We start from the raw sequence: 20,391 nt of genomic DNA, 5'->3' as shown, positions 1-20,391 counted from the left end.
AACTCACCATCACATATGAAATACACCAAAGAAGGTGGTCTTGTGCCAGGAGGCACCCTGCAGGGTGTGCACAGCCTGCAGCTGGTTGAAATAGAGCTGCTGGTTGGGCACTGAGCACCCCAGCTGTGACTTCACGAATTTGGTCCACTTCTTCTGCAGTGTGTGTGCACCGGCTATGTCACTCTGGAAGATATCAAGGAGATGCAGTGGGTCAGCCGATGCCCAGCCCACAGGGTTCCCAGGGCTCATGCTGGGGGCTCAATACCTTGCAGACACGGGCAACTTGGGCCTGCAGCTGCTTGGTACAGCAGTCGTATTCCACCACCCTCTCACTGAAAAAGTACACCTTGTCGTCATCCCCTGTGATGCTCCCCACACTCTCAGGGACATAGGCAGAGGCAATGAAGTGGGGCCCTGCAGCAAGGCAAGGAGGTTCAGTCATAAGGTGACAAGGCCCTCACAGGTTTCCCACCCTGGGCTTCCTCAGTCCTTCTCCCTGCTCACTGTTGAGCCATAAGGCCTCGTACTCTGCCTTCATGGGGTGATAGGGCCCCATGTTCTGGAGGATGACAGGCTGGGTGCCCAGGAAGTTATTGAGGGTGGCTGAGTACAACTCACCATCTGTGGGAAATGGAAGGATAGTCAGGCCATAAACAAGGTGTAGACACCCCAGAGTGTGTCAAGTTCCAAGGGACTCACCCAAAACAGGCACATCCACTCACCTACAAGAAGGCCAGTGTGGCCCTTGGCTGGGTCATAGGTACAATTCCCCTTCCCATCATCAAAATCTTCATGCTCCAACGTGAAGGTGAGCATGTTCTAGAGGCAGAGGGAGCCAGTCAGGAGGATAAGCATGAGGGCAGGACCCCATACTGGAGGCCAGGGTGGCAGGCAGCCAGGGTAGGGCAGCAATCACAATATAGGTGCACTTGGGCTAAAAGGCGTAGGTACCACAGACATACAGATGGGAGGTGTTGTAAGACTGCAGGAAGCAGATGCAGTTGAAACACTCCATCTTGGGGATAAAGGGATCAGTCAGTGAGACCCCTAGGTGAGGGCCACTGGTGCCGAGGCTAAAGAGAGGTCTGCCCTCCTATGACAGTACTCCAGGGAAGAGTGCCCTGTGAGGCTCAGGAGGCCAGCGGTGCCTGAGCATCCACATGGTTGCTCTTCCCTTTCTCAGAACACTCGATCTTCTTCTCAGCTGGTGCCTCCCAGAAGATCTAGTGGACAAGGAATATGGTAATGTCATAAGTAGATGCAGAGAAGGATGATACCCTGTGGGAAATCTTGATCCTCATCCTCCGGAAGCTTCTTTCAGTAGAGGACAGAAGCCCCTAGCCACCAGCAAGGAGCCCTGGCACTTGTCTTCCAAGTCACTCAGGAGGCTGAGGCAGAAGTATTACAAATTGAAGGCCAGCCCTTGCAACGTAGTAAGAATTTGTATGTAAATAAAGTTTGAAAAGGGACTGGGAATGCAGCTCATAGAGTGTCCCTGTGTTTAAGCTCAAGTACATGGGTATGTTTGGGAGGAGTCCCATAGTACTTCATCATGGCATAATCCAGTAAGTGCCATAGAAGGGAAGAGAGAGCTTGCTGATCCTGATGGGGGTTGGGAAGGCCTGGGGGCACACTATTTGATGAGATACCATGTGGTTTAATTGGGTCAAATGGTGGTTGCATTCCAAGCTTTCTGAGGAATCTCCATATTGCTTTCCAGAGTGGCTGTACCCATCCAAATTGATTTATTCTAAGCAATTGTCTTCCCATGTCTTTTAAGTTTAGAGGCAAGGAGTTCTTTTTCCAAGGATGTCATGCCACTTTTTAAATTATTGTTGAAACTCTAAATATGTGTAGCTTTTCATCCACCCTTCCCACACACAAGTAAATGAATATCACAGTATCTCACTGGATCTCCAGTGCCCATACGTGTTTGCAGCTGATGGCAGGATTGAAGTTTTGTGGCAGAGATCAGACAGCACAGGCTCAGAATATTTCTCTCCTCCTTAATTCCCATCCTTTTATCATTGTAGATGGAGCCCAGCAGCCTGCTTGAATCCTTAGGTAGTGTGACCCTAGAATATTGGTGGCATTATTTCTACTCTCCATTAGGCACCAATAGCAAAAAAGCAAATTGGGAGCACACTTATAGCATCTGCTGTAAGTATGAAGTTTGTGTGCATCTGTTGGGCTGCAGTGATGAGATAAATCCTCTTTGTTAATATGTGACTTGCAACTTGAAGCCTCCCCAGTCTCTGAATTATAAAGCAGGTTGCTCTGTGGGCAGCCTTTCAGCCAGAGAACACATGGAACAGAGCAAGGGATAATCCTGGGAATGCAAAGAGCACACTGGAATTCTTTTTCCTTTCCCTTTTGGTGGTGACTTTAGGTAACGGCTTTGTCAAAACCTGGCTGATTCCCTAAAGCCTTGGAAGTAAGGGCTGCTAGAAATGAGAGCACACTGAAGTATGTCATCAAAAGAAGAACAAGGGGCTGCTCTTGTAACATGCACTCTAGTACCTTGATCCCTCTCCTAAAAACTATAGTTCCGAGTCAGGCATGATTGTGCATACCTGTAATCCTAGTGACTCTAAAGGCTGAGGCAGGAGGATTGCAAGTTCAAAGCCAGCCTCAGCAAAAGCAAGGCCCTAAGCAACTCAGTGAGACCCTGTTGCTAAATAAAATATGAATAGGGCTGGGGATGTGGGTCAGTGGTTAAGTGTCCCTGGGTTCAATCCCCTGTAAAGGGGGGGATTTTTTTGTGTATGCTAATTATATAGAATAGTGGGTTTTGTTGTGGTATATTTGAAACTGCATATACCATAACTGTAGTATAGACAAAGGGGTCAGAGGGAGAGTTGAAGTGATGCAAGGGGAGGGTACCCTGAATGAAATATATCAATCAGAATATCATGAATCCTATAAAGAAAGAAACTTTCAAGCCTGCCACAGAACTAAGACTCTGTCTACCACCAACAGATGGAGCTGGGGGTGGGGGGCTTATGTCATGTCCCTTTGGCTTGGAAACAAATATTTGTAAACACTTTTTAAGAACCTAACATAAATTGAGACTGAAATTGAAGACAGGAACTTATTATACATGATCATGACCTGTTGGCATATTACTTAAGATTTATTGATTCCCTTCTTCTATAATTCCATAGTCATAAAGAGAATTGGAATCATTTTGTTAAAAGCTAGAATGCTAGGTAGTGCTTATCCTGGAGAAAATGTACCAGAAGTTTGTGCCTCAAAGAAGTGGAATGGAGTTACAGCTACAAACCTGTTTTCTCTGATATCCATTTCTAGGAAATTGTTTTCACAATATCTGAGCATCTCTTAATTAATTGGTAAAATGAATTTCTGAGCAGAATTGTACTGTGGTCTGATAAGCCAGAAAATCCCCTCTTATTCACCCCTCACAAACACTCTGCTTAGCATTTTTACAAGGATTCTCCCCTCTTCAAAGATGAAGAATGATTGTTGTTTTTATTTTATCAATCCACATATTTAAACAAGTTTTTTTCTGTTTTGTTTTATACCTGAAATTGAACCCAAGGGCAGTTAACCACTGAGCTATATCCCCATCCCCTTTTCTATTTTATTTAGAGACAGGATCTCACTAAGTTGCTGAGGCTGGCTTTGAACTTGCAATCCACTTACCTCAGCCTTCAGAGCTGCTGAGATTACAGGGGTGCACCACTGCACCCAGCTAAATGTAACTTTTTAATTCCACTTCTACACATGGGTGTATAAAGTCAATGTGACCTCAACTGATGTACCCTGCAGATTAGCCACTGGTAAACACAAACAAGATTGGTGACTTTTTAAGCAAATGGTTAGACATGTCATCACTTTTCAGTTTGTCCATGGTTAGCATATACAGTTTCAGCAAGAATCTTGCAGTTTCTGATGTAAGTTCTTGCCATAAATTTTTATTGGGGGGGGGCAGGGATAGGAGCTGGGATTTTCACACTAAAGCCTGCTGTCTGTTGTGTGGATAATTCTCAGTTTTTTTCTTTGTATTTGACTGTGCAGATGACATAAAAACATTTTGTGAATTGGAAAGTATGATCACATTCCCCCTCAGGTTTCATTGAGGCACAGATTCCTAGTGAATCTAGTATATGCCTGCACATTTTTGGGGAGGTGAAGTACTTTTGCTCTGAAGGATGCTGCAGCCACTTTTCAAGTGGGAAAAAAGTTATCTCTAATACATGTGAAATTTTTCACTACCTAAGAGGAAGGGAGTTGGAAAACAGCTTTTTTTCTTTTTTTTTCCTTTTTCTTTCTTTCTTTCTTTCTTTTTTTTTTTTTTTTTTTTTTTGGTACCTGGGATTGAACTCAGTGGCACTCAACTACTGAGCCACATCCCAGCCCCATCCCTTTTTTATTTTATTTAGAGACAGGTTTTCCCTGACTTCCTTAGTGCCTTGCTAAGTTATTGAGGCTGGCTTTGAACTTGCCAACTTCCTGCCTCAGCCTCCTGAGCTGCTGGGATTACAGGCATGCCCAGCTAGGAAGCAGTTTTAAGTCACAGAGACATTTGATGTGCATATTTGTGTGAGTTAGAGTCTTACTAGAGACATTTTTTAAAATAGTTTTTAAGGTAGAGATGAACTCAATATCATTATCTGGTTTATGTATTTTTATGTGGTGCTGAGGATTGAACCCAGTGCCTCACTTGTGCTAGGCAAGCACTCTACCACTGAGCCACAATGCCAGTCCACAATATAATGTATTAAAGCTCAGATTTTCCTCCTGTCAAGTGGAGTATTACCAACATACTTCACAGGGTTGCAAAGAGGAGTTAGAAAAAGTGCTTAGAAGAATATATTCTCTATAATCCTTAGATATTGTGATTAATGTATCATGCACAATTTCAAGTAGCTTACATCATAAGACACAGCTAAAAAGGGTGAAATGAATATCCCCCAGTGTAGAAAGTGGTAGAAAAAGCAATTTGACACATTCTGGAGTCCTGATACATTTTTACTCTGGAGTCCTGATACATTCTTACTCAGATCGTGAATGGGGTTCTGTGTGCCCCTCCTATGGTCCATGATGGTTTTGCTAGGTTTGTATATAGTAGGAGTACAGGTAGAGCAGCAGATGATACAGCCTCAGGGCCAGGCTGTATTTATCCACATTATCTGGGAAAAGACCTGAGATTCCTGGGGGAGGAAACAAACAGTAGCTGATAAAGTTTGGTGGTACTAAGCATGATTCCAGAGAAAGCAATGCTCCCCAGCTAGCTGGTGACAGATTCCTGCTTGCTCTTCCTTTAAGCTAAGAGATGAGCAGAGGTTGATGGGCAGGGAGTGGGCGTGAGTTTGATTCTTCCTCATGGCTTTATCTTTGTGAAATATGTTAGGGAGATTGTTATTTGGACCTTCAGGATATTTCTGTACCCCATAATGAGCGAGTCTGTGCTAGACAGATTGATAGCACTCCATAAATAGAGATGGCCCCCACCTTATGATGGGTTGACTTAAAATATTTCAACTTTACAGTGATGTGAGAGCAGATCTTGGCAACCACTGTTTTTTTTTTCACTTTGAGTTCAATATTCAGTGAATTCCATGAGCCTTACAACACTGTGTTATAAATTGAGCTCTGTGCTGGGCACAGGGGTGCAGGCCTGCACCTGTAATCCCAGCAGTTTGGGAGGCTGAAGCAGGAATATCACAAGTTCGAGTTCAGCTTTAGCAATATGGCGAGGCCCTAAGCAACTCAGCGCAACTCTGTCTCTAAATAAAATACAAAATAGGGATGAGATGTGCCTCAGTGGTTGAGCGCCCCTGAGTTCAATCTCCAGTACCCCCTCGCAACAAAAAGAGGTATGGCATCAGTGATTTTGCTCTGCAGCAGACTCACACCACTGGAGTTTGTTTAAGGCAAGCTAGGCTGAGATTTGATATTTGGTGGGTTAAGTGTATTGAATGCATTTTAATACAATGTTTTTAACTTCCTGTGGGCATCCTTTTATTGTAGATTGAAGAGCACGAGTATTGGTTAGTGGGTTGAGGATTAGGGGACAACCTCTAAATGTTTATGTCATCTATAGAAAAGCAAAGAATTGACATAAACTAGTCTGTGTTAGTTACATATTAAAATTCTTGATGTGCCATATGCTGATAAACGTATAACAAATTATTGCTGTAATGACTGATAACACTCAGTTTGGAATTGGGTAGACATGTTAGCATATGACTCTTTGGACCCAGTACAAACTTATAAACTCACACAACTAATTTATAACCCTTGTGTGATGGGTACTGTGCTAAGTGGTTTAGGCATATTTGTTCATTTAAACATCACTGTAACTTTTTTTTTTTTGGGGGGGGTACCAGGGATTGAACCCTGGGGAACTTAACTACAGAGCCACGTCCCCAGCTCTTTTTTTTTTTTTTATAACCACAGATGCACTTCCACAGCTCTTTTTTATATTTTATTTAAAGACAGGGTTTTGCTAAGTAAGTTGCTTAGGGCCTTGCTAAGTTGCTGAGCTGGTTTGAACTTGCAGTCTTCCTGCCTAAGCCTCCAGAGCTGCTGGGATTACTGGTGTGTCACCATGCCTGGCATAGAACCTCTTTTGAAAGGAGAAAACTGAAGTTCATAGAGTTCAGGAAGCTAGCCCAAGGTTACATGAGCTGTTAGTGAGAGAATTTCCATGGGAACCCACACAGCCTGGCTTCAGGGTTCATGCTGTGAACTCAAAACTATACTGTCACCTCTCAGCAAAATTTCAACATTGCTAATCTGAAGTTTCCTTAAGTTAGAAAAAGTCACACAAGAGCACAGTCTAAATCAGAGCTAAATTTGCCTAATCCTCTTGCTCTGTCCCATTTGGAAGCAGGTGCAGCTGTAGGTCGGAGAAATAGGTTCCTCACTCCCTTTGAGTGTCCAGAATTACCCCTTGAAAGCCACACACTCCTCCTGGCTGTGTCTTCTCTCCCACAGGCATCCCACTTTCCCCAGACTGTGCCAAGCATACATCACTCTCTTCATACAGGAATCTACAAGAGCCTCCAAAAGCATATTTAAGTGTTACCTTATGGCTAATTTTCTCCCTGGAATCAGCCACTGTGGAATTCTGAGGAACCAAACACTTGCCTTTATCACATTGTTTACACTATATAAGCCATTTTATTTTATTTTATTCTTGTACCAGGGATTGAACCCAATGATATTTAACAACTGAGCCACGTCCAAAGCCCTTTTCTTGTATTTTATTTTGAGATAGGGACTCACTGAGTTGCCTAAACCCTCACTATATTGCTGATACTAGCCTTGAAGTTGACATCTTCCTCCCTCAGCCCCCTGAGCTGCTGGAATTACAGGTATGCACCACCACCCCTAGCACATTCCCAGCCCCCTCCATCACTCAGACACTCATACTCCACCCAACTGTACACTTTTGAGTTATTTTTCAAGTTACCCCCTAGGGCCCTCTTCTTAATAGGAGTGCTCCTTTTGTCACCAAATAATATAGATCAGTGCCTTTAAGATGAAAATGTCTTAATTTGAAGATTATTTTTCCCTTTGGTCATTCTAGGCAAAGAAATGGCATTTCTTCTCACTGTGAACCATCAGGACGCTGCAATGTAGGACACATTCTTTGTTGATATTTTGTTCTCTCAGTGGGATCATTGTAGATATTTCTGCTACATCAATCTGGGTTGTGTTATCCATCTGGCATACACTACAGAGGATGGACATGGTCAGGAAGAAAAGGGCAGTGGTGTCCAGGGATTATCTCTACCTAATGGTGGACCGTTATAGTGGCCTGAAGCAAAGGGTAGAGCTATTGCACCTCTGAAGGGTGCACAGCTGCCTACAGATTCACCTGTGATAGTTTCTTACCCTGAAGTGTACAGGGTAGACCAGGCACAGTGGTGCAAGCCTGTCATCCCAGCATCTCAGGAGGCTGAAGCAGGAGGATCACAAGTTCAAAGCCAACCTCAGAAACTTATTGAGGTGCCAAGCATACCAGTGAGACCCTGTCTCTAAAAAAAACACAAAATAGTGCTGAGGATGTGGCTCAGTGGTCAAGTGCCCCTGAGTTCAATCCCAGGTTACCCTGGTCCCTCCAAAAAAAAAAAAGAGCTGCTGGAAAGGATTTGACATCTTTCTCACTCTGGGTAACGTGACTGGCATGTCAGTATTTTAGCCTCACATCAGTGATGCCCAGGCAGCTTTATCTATTGATGGTCATCTCGCATGCCCCCAATTGTAGCCTGTCTTATGTCTTTTGCATAACTCAGTCCTGCACCATCAATGCTGCTTGATGTTGATAGTGACCATGAAATAATAAGAAGGTGGGGCATGATCTAGGTGGGTACATGCACACTTGGTGGCTAAAAGTTTTCATGGCTCTGTGTGTATTCATAAAGGACCATGAAAGTGTCAAGAGCATTGATTTTTGAGGTTACAAATTAAATCTGGTGGGTAGGAAAATTTGCACAGATAGAAACTATTAATAATGAGGATTGAATGTCTCTCTCCCTGTGTGTGCAGCTGGAAAGAGGAACCACTTTTGTGATGCAGTGAAAAATCCCTCACCTACCAATTTATAACACTTTAGCTTTGGCTAAATCTCCAATTTCTCTTATCCTTCTGTAAAATGGAATGATACCATAGGGATTTATGAGCATTAAATAATTTGATGACCTTAGAACAGTAGGTAGTTGATACATATGTGTGTCCCCTGCATAGATAGTATTATTTTGGTGGATGTGGGTGGTGGTGATGGTGACGTGAGCCTTGGAGACATTAAGCATCAACCTCAGCATCTTAATATTGAAAGGAATAATGTTTCTGGGTATTCTGGTTTATTTTCCACTCAGTACATACTATAATAACTATTTGGAAGACTATTGTGAGCATTCAATAAAATATCCTGCTGGATAGATTTTGGTCATCTTTGAATCCCAATACAATTGGGAGCAGTTTCACAGTCATGGAACAGTATAGATATCACTTATCATTTTCCTTCTGATTATAAGTATCACCTAGGATATGTAATTTTTTTTCAGTATTGAGGGTGGAACCCAGGGCCTTGAATATGCTAGGCAAGTGCTCTACCACTGAGATGCATCCCCAGCCTATTCTGATTCTCCTTCTTCTTCTTATTATTATTATTTTGAGACAGGGTCTTCCCAAGTTGTTGAGGCTGGCCTGAAATGTGTCACCCTATTGCCTTTGCCTCTCAAGATGCTAAGATTATAGGTATGTGCCACTGTGACCAGCAAGAAGCACAAGTTATTTTTTTGTACCAGGAAATGAACCCAGGGCGCATTTTATCCACTGATCCACATCTCCAGTCCTTTTATATATTTTATTTAGAGACAGGGTATTGCTAAATTTCTTAGGGTCTCACTAAGTTGATGAAGCTGGCTTCAAACTTTCAATCCTCCTCCCTCAGACTCCCAAACTGCTGGGAATACAGGTGTAAACCACTGTGCCTGTCAGGATATAGAAATTTCCATGGATGTTATCTTTCCATGAGAATTTTAAAGTTCCTCACTACTTGGCATATTATAGTTCTTGTTAATAGTGATTATCAATATTTTGTCTTATGCCAGTCATTCATGATAGAGTTGATTTTTCTGTGGGGAGACACATGGCAATGTTTTGCTTGTCACAATTATGCAGAGGTGCTACTACCATCAAGTGAGTAGATAACAGGGACACTGCTAAACCTCCTGCAATGCACATGCCATGCCTTACAGCTGGGACAGCCCAGAATATCAATAGTGCCAGGGCTGAAGCACTCTGCACTAACTGAAAGCTCCTTGGAAGCAGCACAGTGTCCTACTCCCTATACTGAGCCCTGGCATGGATCCCTATCAGATCTACCTTGGGTCCTCAGGCACCTCCTGAGTTACATAGTCTACAAACATTTAGCCCCTGGGTTTAGCATTTCTGCAGATTAACTTTGTGACTTCTAGGTTTCAGGATTCATACACAGCCATTTTTAATATTTTATTCAGGACAGGGTCTCACTGAATTGGTTAGGGCCTCGATAAGTTCCTGAGGCTGGCCTTGAACTCATAATCCTCCTGCCTCAGCCTCTTAGATGCTGGTATGACAGGTGTGTGCCACCATGCCCATCTCTCTTCTGTTTTTATTTTACATTTTTGATGACAGAGATTTAACACAGGGCCTTGGACATACACATATAACATACACTATAAATATAATTTTATCCTCTTAAAAATATTAATCTCATAATATCACAGACATTAGGAAAGAAAACAGTATAAACACAGCTCAAAGCACTGTCCGTGGACTGCCCTCACTCTGTTGAACTGTTGATCCCCAGGCAAGCGAGTACAGAAAGTGAGAGAGTTCAGAAACTTGGGAAGCCATGGGCCAGTGCTTGGTGGTTTCTATTCTCTGTAGGTATCTGTCTTCACCATATTCAAGAATATGAATTTCTTTTACAATGTATGACCTTTTAGTATATAAACTTTGCATAATAGTTAAAATTGTTGGATAATTCAAAGACATATTTTTCCAACTTTTACCATGTAAATGTTAAAATTTACAGAGAAGCTGAGGGAGTTCTAGAGTGAACAATTATAGAACTACTAAAAATGTGGATTGGGTTGCCATGCTGCTGCTTGCAGGTCCAGCCAGTGTGGAAATAAAGCCTCTGTTTGGAAATGAACTTCTTCTGGAACAAGTCCTACCCCTTATTTCATGTATTGTTTCTGCCTGCTGTTGTACCACTAAATCAGGACTGAGTAGTTTCTACAGAGAACTTTAGGCTCTGCTCCTTCACCAAGTAGCAATACATGATTGTTTCAGAAGCACAGAGAGCCCATATTTGGATCCCCAGTTTTAGCAGGTATTGACATTTAGGTGTCTCAAGTGCACATTTATGTCCCTTTCCCAATCTTACCCTGTCACGTCCTACCCCCAGTCTTCTGCTTATTTTATGGTTTTCTCCTTTCATTCACCTTTTGGTTTATTCTTATCCAACTTCTTTCCTAAATTTATTAGAATTTTTGGTAATTTTTTTTGGTCTTTGTGTTTGTATGTGGGAGTGTATTATGGGTTTTTGTTTTTATTTATTTGTTTTATTTTGGTGGCAATAAAAAAGATATCCAGAGACAATTACAATAATAGTAAAACAGAAACACTTACAAGTGCCAGATGCAAGGCATAGTGAACTATGCCTTACATCAGATTGAATCTGTCACCCCCTATTTTTTTTTTGTTTATACACTTCAGTGAAGGAAATAGAGATATGTTTGATGTCTTCGATTACATTTTTACCTTCCATAAAGTAAGATCATTATCGTATTAAAAGAATTTCTTATAAAATGCAGGACACACACAAAAAAAGATTTCTCCTATTTACATTTAAAGCTTGAAAAACACTAAGTGCGCTGTATAACAGAAAGAAAGTTTCAAAAGGGTGTTTTTAACCATTTAAAGTTTTTTCTTTCTATAATGTATATCGTGGGAAGGGACACTTCAACAATTGCTTTCTGGTCACACATAAAACAATTCTACCTGTCTTCTATGAGGGGAACTATGTTGTATCAAAGGACTTTTTTGCAACATTTTAAGGACCTTTCTTTCCTGAGGAATTCCTGCCAAGTATTTCCTGTGGGACAATAAAAATAGTTATCACTTGTTAGGTTTTTTTGTTAAGAAAATAATTATGATAAAATGATGAAGATAGTTGTGTCTTAAGTGTTGTTTTAAACTGATTTTTTTTTTGGTAACAGGCATTGAACCCAGGGGCACTTAGGCACTGAACCACATATTCAGCCCATTTTTTACTTTTTATTTGGATACACGGTCTTTCTAAGTTGCTCAGAGCCTCAATAAGTTGCTGAACATTGCTTTGAACTTGCAATAGTAATGCCTCACCCCAGAGTTATTGCAATTTCAGACATGAACCAGTGTGGCTGACTGAAATTAATTTTGATGAATCCTGGGGTCATTTGGAGATCAGAAAGCTAATATATCTTGCCTAGTAAGTCTCTCCATGAACCCTGAGAAAATTCTCATACTTCTATCAGCACAATACTCTTTGTTTTAAGATAGCTTTAGAAAATTGAACATCAATGTTTATTCTTTTTTTAAAGAGAGAGAGAGACAGAGAGAGAGAGGGAGATAGAGATAGAGAGAGAGAGAGAGAGAGAGAGAGAGAGAGAAAGAGAATTTTCTAATATTTATTTTTTTATTTTTCAGCGGACATGACATCTTTATTTGTATGTGGTGCTAAGGATAGAACCCGGGCCGCACGCTTAAGCGCGCTACCGCTTGAGCCACATCTCCAGCCCTCAATGTTTATTCTTAAATTGCAGTTTTCACAAATGTACTGGGTGAAACAACACAAGTAAAATATCTAGTAATTTTCATAAAGATCCAGAGTTATATTAAAATGCTATATCCACTTTCTCAATAATTAGAAAAAATGGAGTAAGATGGAATATATTGGTTTTGTATTTTTTTTAGAGAGAGGGTCTCACTGAGTTTCTTAGCACCACGCTATTGATGAGGCTGGCTTTGAATTTGTGATCCTCCTGTCTCAGCCTCCCAAGCTGTTGGGATTACAGGTATGCACCACCATACCCAGACAGAATATACTGTTTTAAATGAGTTTTAAAACTTCATTTTTTCTTGTTAATGTAAGCACGTGAATCAAAGAGAACACTAGTGACATGGGAATAACAAGTCTGTAGTTGCATTAAACAAATTTCACATTTTAGCAAATTTTTCACTGTAGGCAAATTTCTTTAACTATTCCAAAAATGTTAGACTACAATGAATTTTGCTGATAGGTGATAAGCCAAGTTTCAGGGTCTTGGTGATATAATGTGTATTTGCCTCCAATTCCTTTCTGGAAAACATCTGATAAGAATTTAACTTTTAACCAAAGAGAAGTATCTATACAAATGACTCATTTATTTTTCTTGGTCCTATCCAATTTTTTTTTTCTTGAGGAATTTTAAAATTTTGAATTTAAATGTTTATCTTGACTATTTTAATTAATGTTCTAACATTTGATATGTTTTTCTCCTCACTTTTCTAATTTATCAGAAATTGTTTTATACTGCTTATGGCTATTTTCCCCAGCTTGGTAAAATTTCATATATTTGTGGAGCATATTCATCACAGTGTAGTAAGTGGAATAACTTGATATTTTCATTTCTTTCAAGAATGTATTCTCATCAAACCCTAGAATATTCAGTGGAGCAGGGGATAAATTATTTATCACTACCCAATAATAAGGGAAGGTATAAAAACTATAAAAATGAAGATTTACTTTTTAAGAAGGAATGGAAATTTTTTGGAGAGAGAAAAGGTAAAAAATTTTCTTAACGATTATAACAAATAAATAATTATTATTTAAAATAAAATCAGGTTATGTTTTTGAATAACATTTCAGAAGACTCCTCAACTTATGCCACTACCATTTTGGGGCGTAATACTTTTAATTATGTAATTATACAATTTTACTATTCAGTAATTTGTATAAAACCAGTAATGATATACCATATTTTCAAATCAAGAATATGTATCAATCTACATATATATGCACAATTTACAGGCCATTGTAAAGCTATCTTCAAAATACTTTCAAGATAATCAACATTTAATCAGTTCTGTCAGCTTTAAAAGTATGATAAGAAACATTTAAACAACAGCAACAAAAAAAATCAAAACAATGATCAAAGACTGATTAACCATTTATTTTTTAAAACTAATAATTTGTTCATGATTGCAGATAATTAGTCTGCAAATTATTAATATAATACTGCATTACTCTTCTATGACAGTTCTTCCATGTGATAAGGAGGTAACTTCCTTCAGAGTATGGGCAAATTGTCCCATGTTTTAAACACACCCCATAATAATTGCACGTAGAGATATTGTTCATTCAAATTAAGAAGAAATGGAAGAGCAGCAGTGAGCTTCACTAGAACATTTTAGTTGACAAGAACTATTCATTAATTCTTTTTTTGGGGGGTGGGGGAAGTTTGGTAATCATTACTTTTTAAATGCTATAAAAATAAGAAAAAGAAAAGAAGCAGGTGGTTCCTTTTAGAAAACACCAAAAGAGTGCACTGCTCATCTGTCATGGATGGCAATTTATTAAAAGCAAAGACTCAAGGTACTCTTGGCACAAGGCTTCCAGAAAATTTACAGTCTGTGTTGCCTGCATGTCTGCTTCAAGCCCCCAAAGTAGACAATAGGACTTCATGGGAACACTGGGAATGCTTCTGAGACTAGTCTGCACAAAATCTAAGTGGAAAACAACCCTTAGTAAGCAGTAGCAAGGTGAGTTTGGGGCAAATGGGGGAGTTGAAAGGCTTAAGCTTATAACTGGAAAATTCTACAGAAAATTAAAGCCACCACTCAGCACAGGCAAGGGTGCCTGTGAATGAAGCATGGCTTACCATCAACCCTCTCTGTTGTTGAGAACAGTGTTCTAGTGTCTTTTATACACCATGATTTTCTCTATGCTAGAGGAGCATACTTTTTAGACACTCAGCTCTGGGACTCTTCCTGATGGTTGATGATTTGAGTGAAGTGCACCTATGAATATTTATTTCTAATTTTAATCCTAGTGGAAGTGCTTGTGGTGTATATTTTAAGGTATTTCAGGCCCACAAGTTAGCAGAATCACTCTATCTGAAATGTACTCCTTCATTTTCTATAGAAGGAAGGTCTCTAACTGGACTCCAAGTTACAATCCTTGAAGATTTGTGCATTTTGTGGTTTCCTGTTGGATGGAGTTTGCACTTATTTGTTGCAGAAGGAACTTTCCATGTGTCAGACCCAGAAATTTTCTGGTTCATACACATGTCCCCAGTAAGCTTAATCTTGTTGCTATAACATTCTTTTGATGTAATAGCACTAGTCATCTGGGAATCTGAAGGAATGTGCCTTCAACAAATCCAAAGTGTCCTCTGACTAATTTAGTGAACTACTTACATACAGTGATTATGACAGTGATTTTAGCTGGAAAGTTGAGAAGCCACCCCAAAAAGGCAACTTATAGAAAAGCACTGTGGTTATCAAAAGTTTTGACCAAGTCCCCAGATGGCTGTGCACTACGAGGGGCCAGAATATGGCATGAGCCAAGGTGTAAAGAACATCTACTCATTCTGCTGCAGGACACAACCATCTGCTGCAGATGGGCATATGGATTGGCATCCACTGAGATTAGTTATGGAGGACTTGACCTTTACAAGTTTCACCCTGAGTCACAGCAGTTAAGTCCTGGGCACAGCTCAAGCATTTTCTCAGCATGAAACAGCACATGGAATGGTCCTCCTTCCACCCAGCTCTTAGCATTTTTTGCCTCAGGGACAAGAATACACTGCTTTCCTTGATCTAGTCCCCAGGTTTAAGAAACTGGCAAGATCCTGCCCGCTCAGAGTCTACTGCAGAAAGAATTGCCCATAAAGATATGGCCATCTGACTTGTGCCTTAGTTCCCATTCATGTCATGTTTCAATCCAAGGACAATTTATCCTGTCTTGCCTCAACTTTGAATAAAGGCAGCTCTGTGCATTCAGGCTTCCTCACACATTCACCTAGTCTTTGAAGAAAAGCATTGCCTGCTATCCCCCCTCCCCCCCTCCCCTCCCCTATTCTCTCTCTACACCCTAGATAGTAGATGATAGGAAAGGCAGCAGAATACAACAGACACTAGTATGGCAATATGTAAATCAATGGATGTGTAACTGATGTGATTCTGCAATCTGTATACGGGGTAAAAATGGGAGTTCATATCCCACTTGAATCAAAGCGTGAAATATGATATATCAAGAACTATGTAATGTTTTGAACAACCAACAATAAAAAAAGAGAAAAGTATTGCCTGGTGTTGCCTTCCAAAAGGACCTCCGTCCAGGATTCAGACTAGGAGAGGACAGCATGGTTAAGATGGATGGATAGTGTTCACTTCTTAGGGAAGTAACCAATGTGGTTGCAAAATATTCTTTAATTACAAAAACCAGTTTTTTTAGCAGCATATGAATAATTTCTCTGACAATTGTGCATCACACACCTGGCTGTGTTCCAGGAAGGTTAAGGAAGAAGGCACTCAACAATTAAGTGCTGTCACTGCCAACAACTGTAGCTCAAAATTAACGACTTTCACTGGAATGTCTTCAGTGTGATTACACAGAAATAATAATCCTAATTGGTACTGGGAGACCATGAAAACTATTGATATTATTTTTTTAAAGTCACCATAATGTGGGATTGCTCTTTGCAGAGGCAAAGCCCAACAGTGAGTGTGTATGTGTGAGTGTGTATGTGTGAGTGTGTGTGTGTGTGTGTGTGTGTGTGTGTGTGTGTGTGTGTGTTTGTTCATACATGGAAGAAAACAAAATTTTAATTTTACTGACTGGGATACCCAGTAATGCATCGCCTTCCGATACTTTGGTCCCTAAGTAATATCAAAAAGGAAGTTCCTTGGCACAAGGCTTCCAGAAAATTTACAGTCTGTGTGGCCTGCATGTCTGCATCAAGCCCCCAAAGCAGACAATAGGGCTACATGAGAACACTGGGAATGCCACTGAGACTAGTATGCACAAAAACTAAGTGGAAAACAACCCTGAGTAAGCAGTAGCAATCATCTTCCAACTTAGAAAATAGTTCTGCCTCCTAAGTTTTTTAAAGTATCCATAAAAGTTCCCTGGCAATGTACTACTTGGTGTTACAATATGAAACAGAGTTTAAATGTCATTTTCAAAGGTTCTCTCTTGTAAATCATGCTTTTTTGAAAGGAAATCAGTTGAGTACTTCATATAGTGAAATTCACAACAATATTTCAAAGAGAAAAGGCAGAATGGTTAAAATGAATAGTATCCCATTTGGAAAGATCCATGGCAGGAGCATCTGCTGAGATTACAGTGTAAATAAAAAATAAGAACATCAAAATCTCTCATTAGATACACTTCTGAGGGCCATCAGTGAATATAATAATCAGCAGAAGGACAAAAATGCACCACACAGACTGGGCAACACTCCGGATGGTGAAATGTGTGCTACTTTCACCTGAAAGTAAGTTGATAACAGTGTTTTTGTGGTTTAATTCAGAGAAAAGTGAATCAGGCCCTTCATGTCACTGCTCAAACCTCAGACTCTGAGTTACTGAAACTCTAGTGGATCTTTTCTTGTTCAGATAAAATTCTAAGGGGGAAAGCAACTAAAGCATCTGAAATTTTGTTTTGTTCTGTGTTGAGAGCCAGGTCAGTCATAATGATGCCTAGCATTTGCCTGAGGGAATGTTTGAAAGGTGAAGCCAGTGAACAATTTAGATGATGATTTGAGTTAAGCTATATATAATTGCTATGATGCTGGCTTGATTGTATTGTATATTTTACCTTTACCATCAGGCAATGGGGCGGCTCTTGATGCCTCGGGCACCGGCTACTTTGGAGTTCTTGTGGGGATTCCAGGAGAGTTCCCATTGGTTGGGGAATTGCCGGAGGCAGGATTTCTGGTGTGGGGGGTTTCTGGAAGGGCTGCGTGGGTGGCGTTGGCAGAAAAACGTGAGTGCAGTGCCAGTGAGAGTTGAAATAAAGTAGTTGCTGTTTGAACCTACAAGGCTTTGTGGCGGCTCAGTTATTCTTGTCCAGCCAGACTGCGGCAGTTCTGAAAGAAATTTTTCTAAATCTTTTCAGAGTTTTCTATTCCCAGATTCTTTCTTCAGTTCTGATCACAACTTTTTATTTCATGCAAAAATATTAGTCCTTGTTAAAGAGGGACTGCTAAAACTGCTTTCCCTCAAAGCAGATTACTTGGTTGTTTTAATAAAGTTACATTCAAATGTTTAAAACTGTGAAGTGTGTAATGAAGAATTACTATGGGTGATATAATGTTTGATTGTATTCAGCTTTTCAAGGCCCCAATTCTATCACCATGTGGAACCCCATTTATTATGTCACCATCACTACCTTGTTCAGGTTTCTGATTGTCTTGATTTTCCACACTGCTTGTTGAAATACCACCTAAGAGAAGTCTGGTGAAGATTGATGCGGCTTAGTGTGCTCCATTCTTCTGCCTCCCTATCTTTTGCTGAATATGGTCCCTATCCAGCCAGACACTGGTTTGTTTCATGACCAAATCCTTCTGCTGAGGCCTGATCTCTGAGCTGGGTCTACAGATTTGGACCCAGGAAATAGTCTCAGCTGCTCTCCTCCCATAATGCTTTATGATGTGGCCTATTTGAGTGGACATTAGATCAAGGCAGACTTTACAGTTGATGGAAATGGCACCTTCCACATTTTCATACATACCCAGAAGTTATTTTACAATGGCATCCATTGGGGTGCTATCATCCACAAGGAAAAAACCATGGTGATCAAAGAGTTTAGCAACATATATCCTTTTACTCAGAAAATACCTATAGTAACATTTTGAGTCTTACTATCAGGAGAATGTTGTGTATCTTGCATAAATTCTGCAGAAGGTGGTCTGATATTTTCCATTTTAAATCTCAATTTTTTGCTATTTCATAGTGTTTGTATTTATCAATGTCAAATGTGTTGAAATTTAAGAAGCCACAATGTGTTGCCTTCTTCAATGGCCCAAAATAGAGTAACAGCCATGGACCATGCATATGCATGCCCAGGAGGCCTATACCAGCCCCAAGCGAGTGCTAGTAGGCGAATGTGAGATGCTACCGTGGGGACATGGGGTGCCAGCTGAGCCCAAGGAAGCAGCTTAATGTATGCAAGTCCCTTTTGAGGACATATGTTTGTTGTTAAATATATCTCCAAAATATTTTTGGAATTATGCATTTCCTCTAAATAAATGAGAGTATTTGCTATTGAGCCTAGTCCATGCTTCAGATAATTACTGGAATAATTGGAAATGTATCATGAAGTAAATATTCACTTAAATATTTCTCTAGACAAGTGAATACAAAAATGAAAAGAACAGTATCCACCCCTACAAAAGATGCCTAGCTGGTCAGGAAGCACATGGCATTAAATTCAGTTACTCAGGAGACTGAGGCAGGAGGACTACAAGTTTGAGTTCAGCCTTTGTGACTTAAGAAGTCCCTGTCTCACATTATAAAATAAAAGGTTTGTTCAGTTGTAGAGTGCCCCTGGGTTTAATCCCAGTCTGCATACATGTGTGCTTGCGTGCGTGCACGTGCGCGCGCGCACACACACACACACACACACACACAGCCTGAACTTACTTTATGTTCCATTTGTCAACTATGCCAAAATTGTTGTGTGCTGAAATGAAATTTAGATTTTAATACAAGATATAAAATCAGGAGGCTGAGGCAGGAGAATTGCAAGTGCCAGGCCAGCCTCAGCAACTTGGCAAGACCTTGTTTCACAGTAAAAATTAAAAGAACTGGGGATACAACTTAGTTATTGAGGGTCCCTAGTTTCAATCCCCCAGTATTGTACAAAAAAGGGAGGGAAAGTTAGCAAAGCAAGTGTTCCAGAAGGCTACCAATATGGAGTTCTGCATACCTGGAAATAGTAACACATCTATGAAATGGCTTCAGGGTTTTTTTTTAGCTCATAAAATATCACAAATAAAACATGCAAGACTCTTCCTTAGACAATGTGGTAGAGAGAACAATATATCACATTGTCCACAGTAAGGCAATTCTGGGGTCAGCACTGGTATGAGGACCTTTGCAAAGTTTTCTTTAGGGATGGAATTTAAAAAAAATATTACAGTACCTTTGCCTTTATTAACATAAACACATGAGCAGATAATGTAAAAAGAAAACAGTTTTTACTCATCATCAGTACTTTCAGTTCCTGAAACTGTGATTTTAGGGAAGCAAGGCAAGACAATTCAATGAAACTTATTTCCAGATACACACATAAATAGTTCACAGAGTAACACTTCAGTTTACATCAATTGTATAATTTGATCAGTAGGACTAATTTTTTTTTGTACTGAGCCACATCCCCAGCACTTTTTATATTTTGTTTTGAGATAGAGCCTCACTAAATTGCTGAGAATGGCCTCAAATTTGTGATTCTCCTGTCTCAGTCTTTCAAATTACTGGGATTACAGGTGTGAGCCACCAGGCTTGGGGTAGGACTAATTATTCTTTCCAGTATAAGCTAGAAAACTGGAAGAGAATAAATAATCAAAATTTTGACTTATAACAAAATTCTGCTTAGTACAACCATCAGATAATTTAGTTAAATTGTTAGGAAATTAAAACATGAATAATATCTACAAATTTAGCTGCAAAACTATATAATACCCTACAGATCCAGACAATTGAAACTTTTTGGTTTGCATTTTAGTTATGCATAGAAATTACTTGCAACTTATTAGTTGTACACAGGCTATCATCTAACATCAGCCTGGACCTAAGTCAGAAAGAAATAAGTTAGATAAAGTTTTCATCTCATAAACT

At 40.0% G+C, this 20,391-nt stretch overlaps 1 pseudogene; it reads right to left on the bottom strand.

Moving 5' to 3' along the window:
- Nucleotides 1–20,391, bottom strand: part of LOC143640003 (semaphorin-4C-like) — a 64,261-nt pseudogene that overhangs the window by 7,877 nt on the left and 35,993 nt on the right.

Source organism: Callospermophilus lateralis, unplaced genomic scaffold (assembly GCF_048772815.1).
Source record: "Callospermophilus lateralis isolate mCalLat2 unplaced genomic scaffold, mCalLat2.hap1 Scaffold_105, whole genome shotgun sequence".
Taxonomy (NCBI): Eukaryota; Metazoa; Chordata; class Mammalia; order Rodentia; family Sciuridae; genus Callospermophilus; species Callospermophilus lateralis.
Note: the sequence above shows the minus strand (reverse complement) of the source record. Positions and strands in the feature narration are given on the sequence as shown.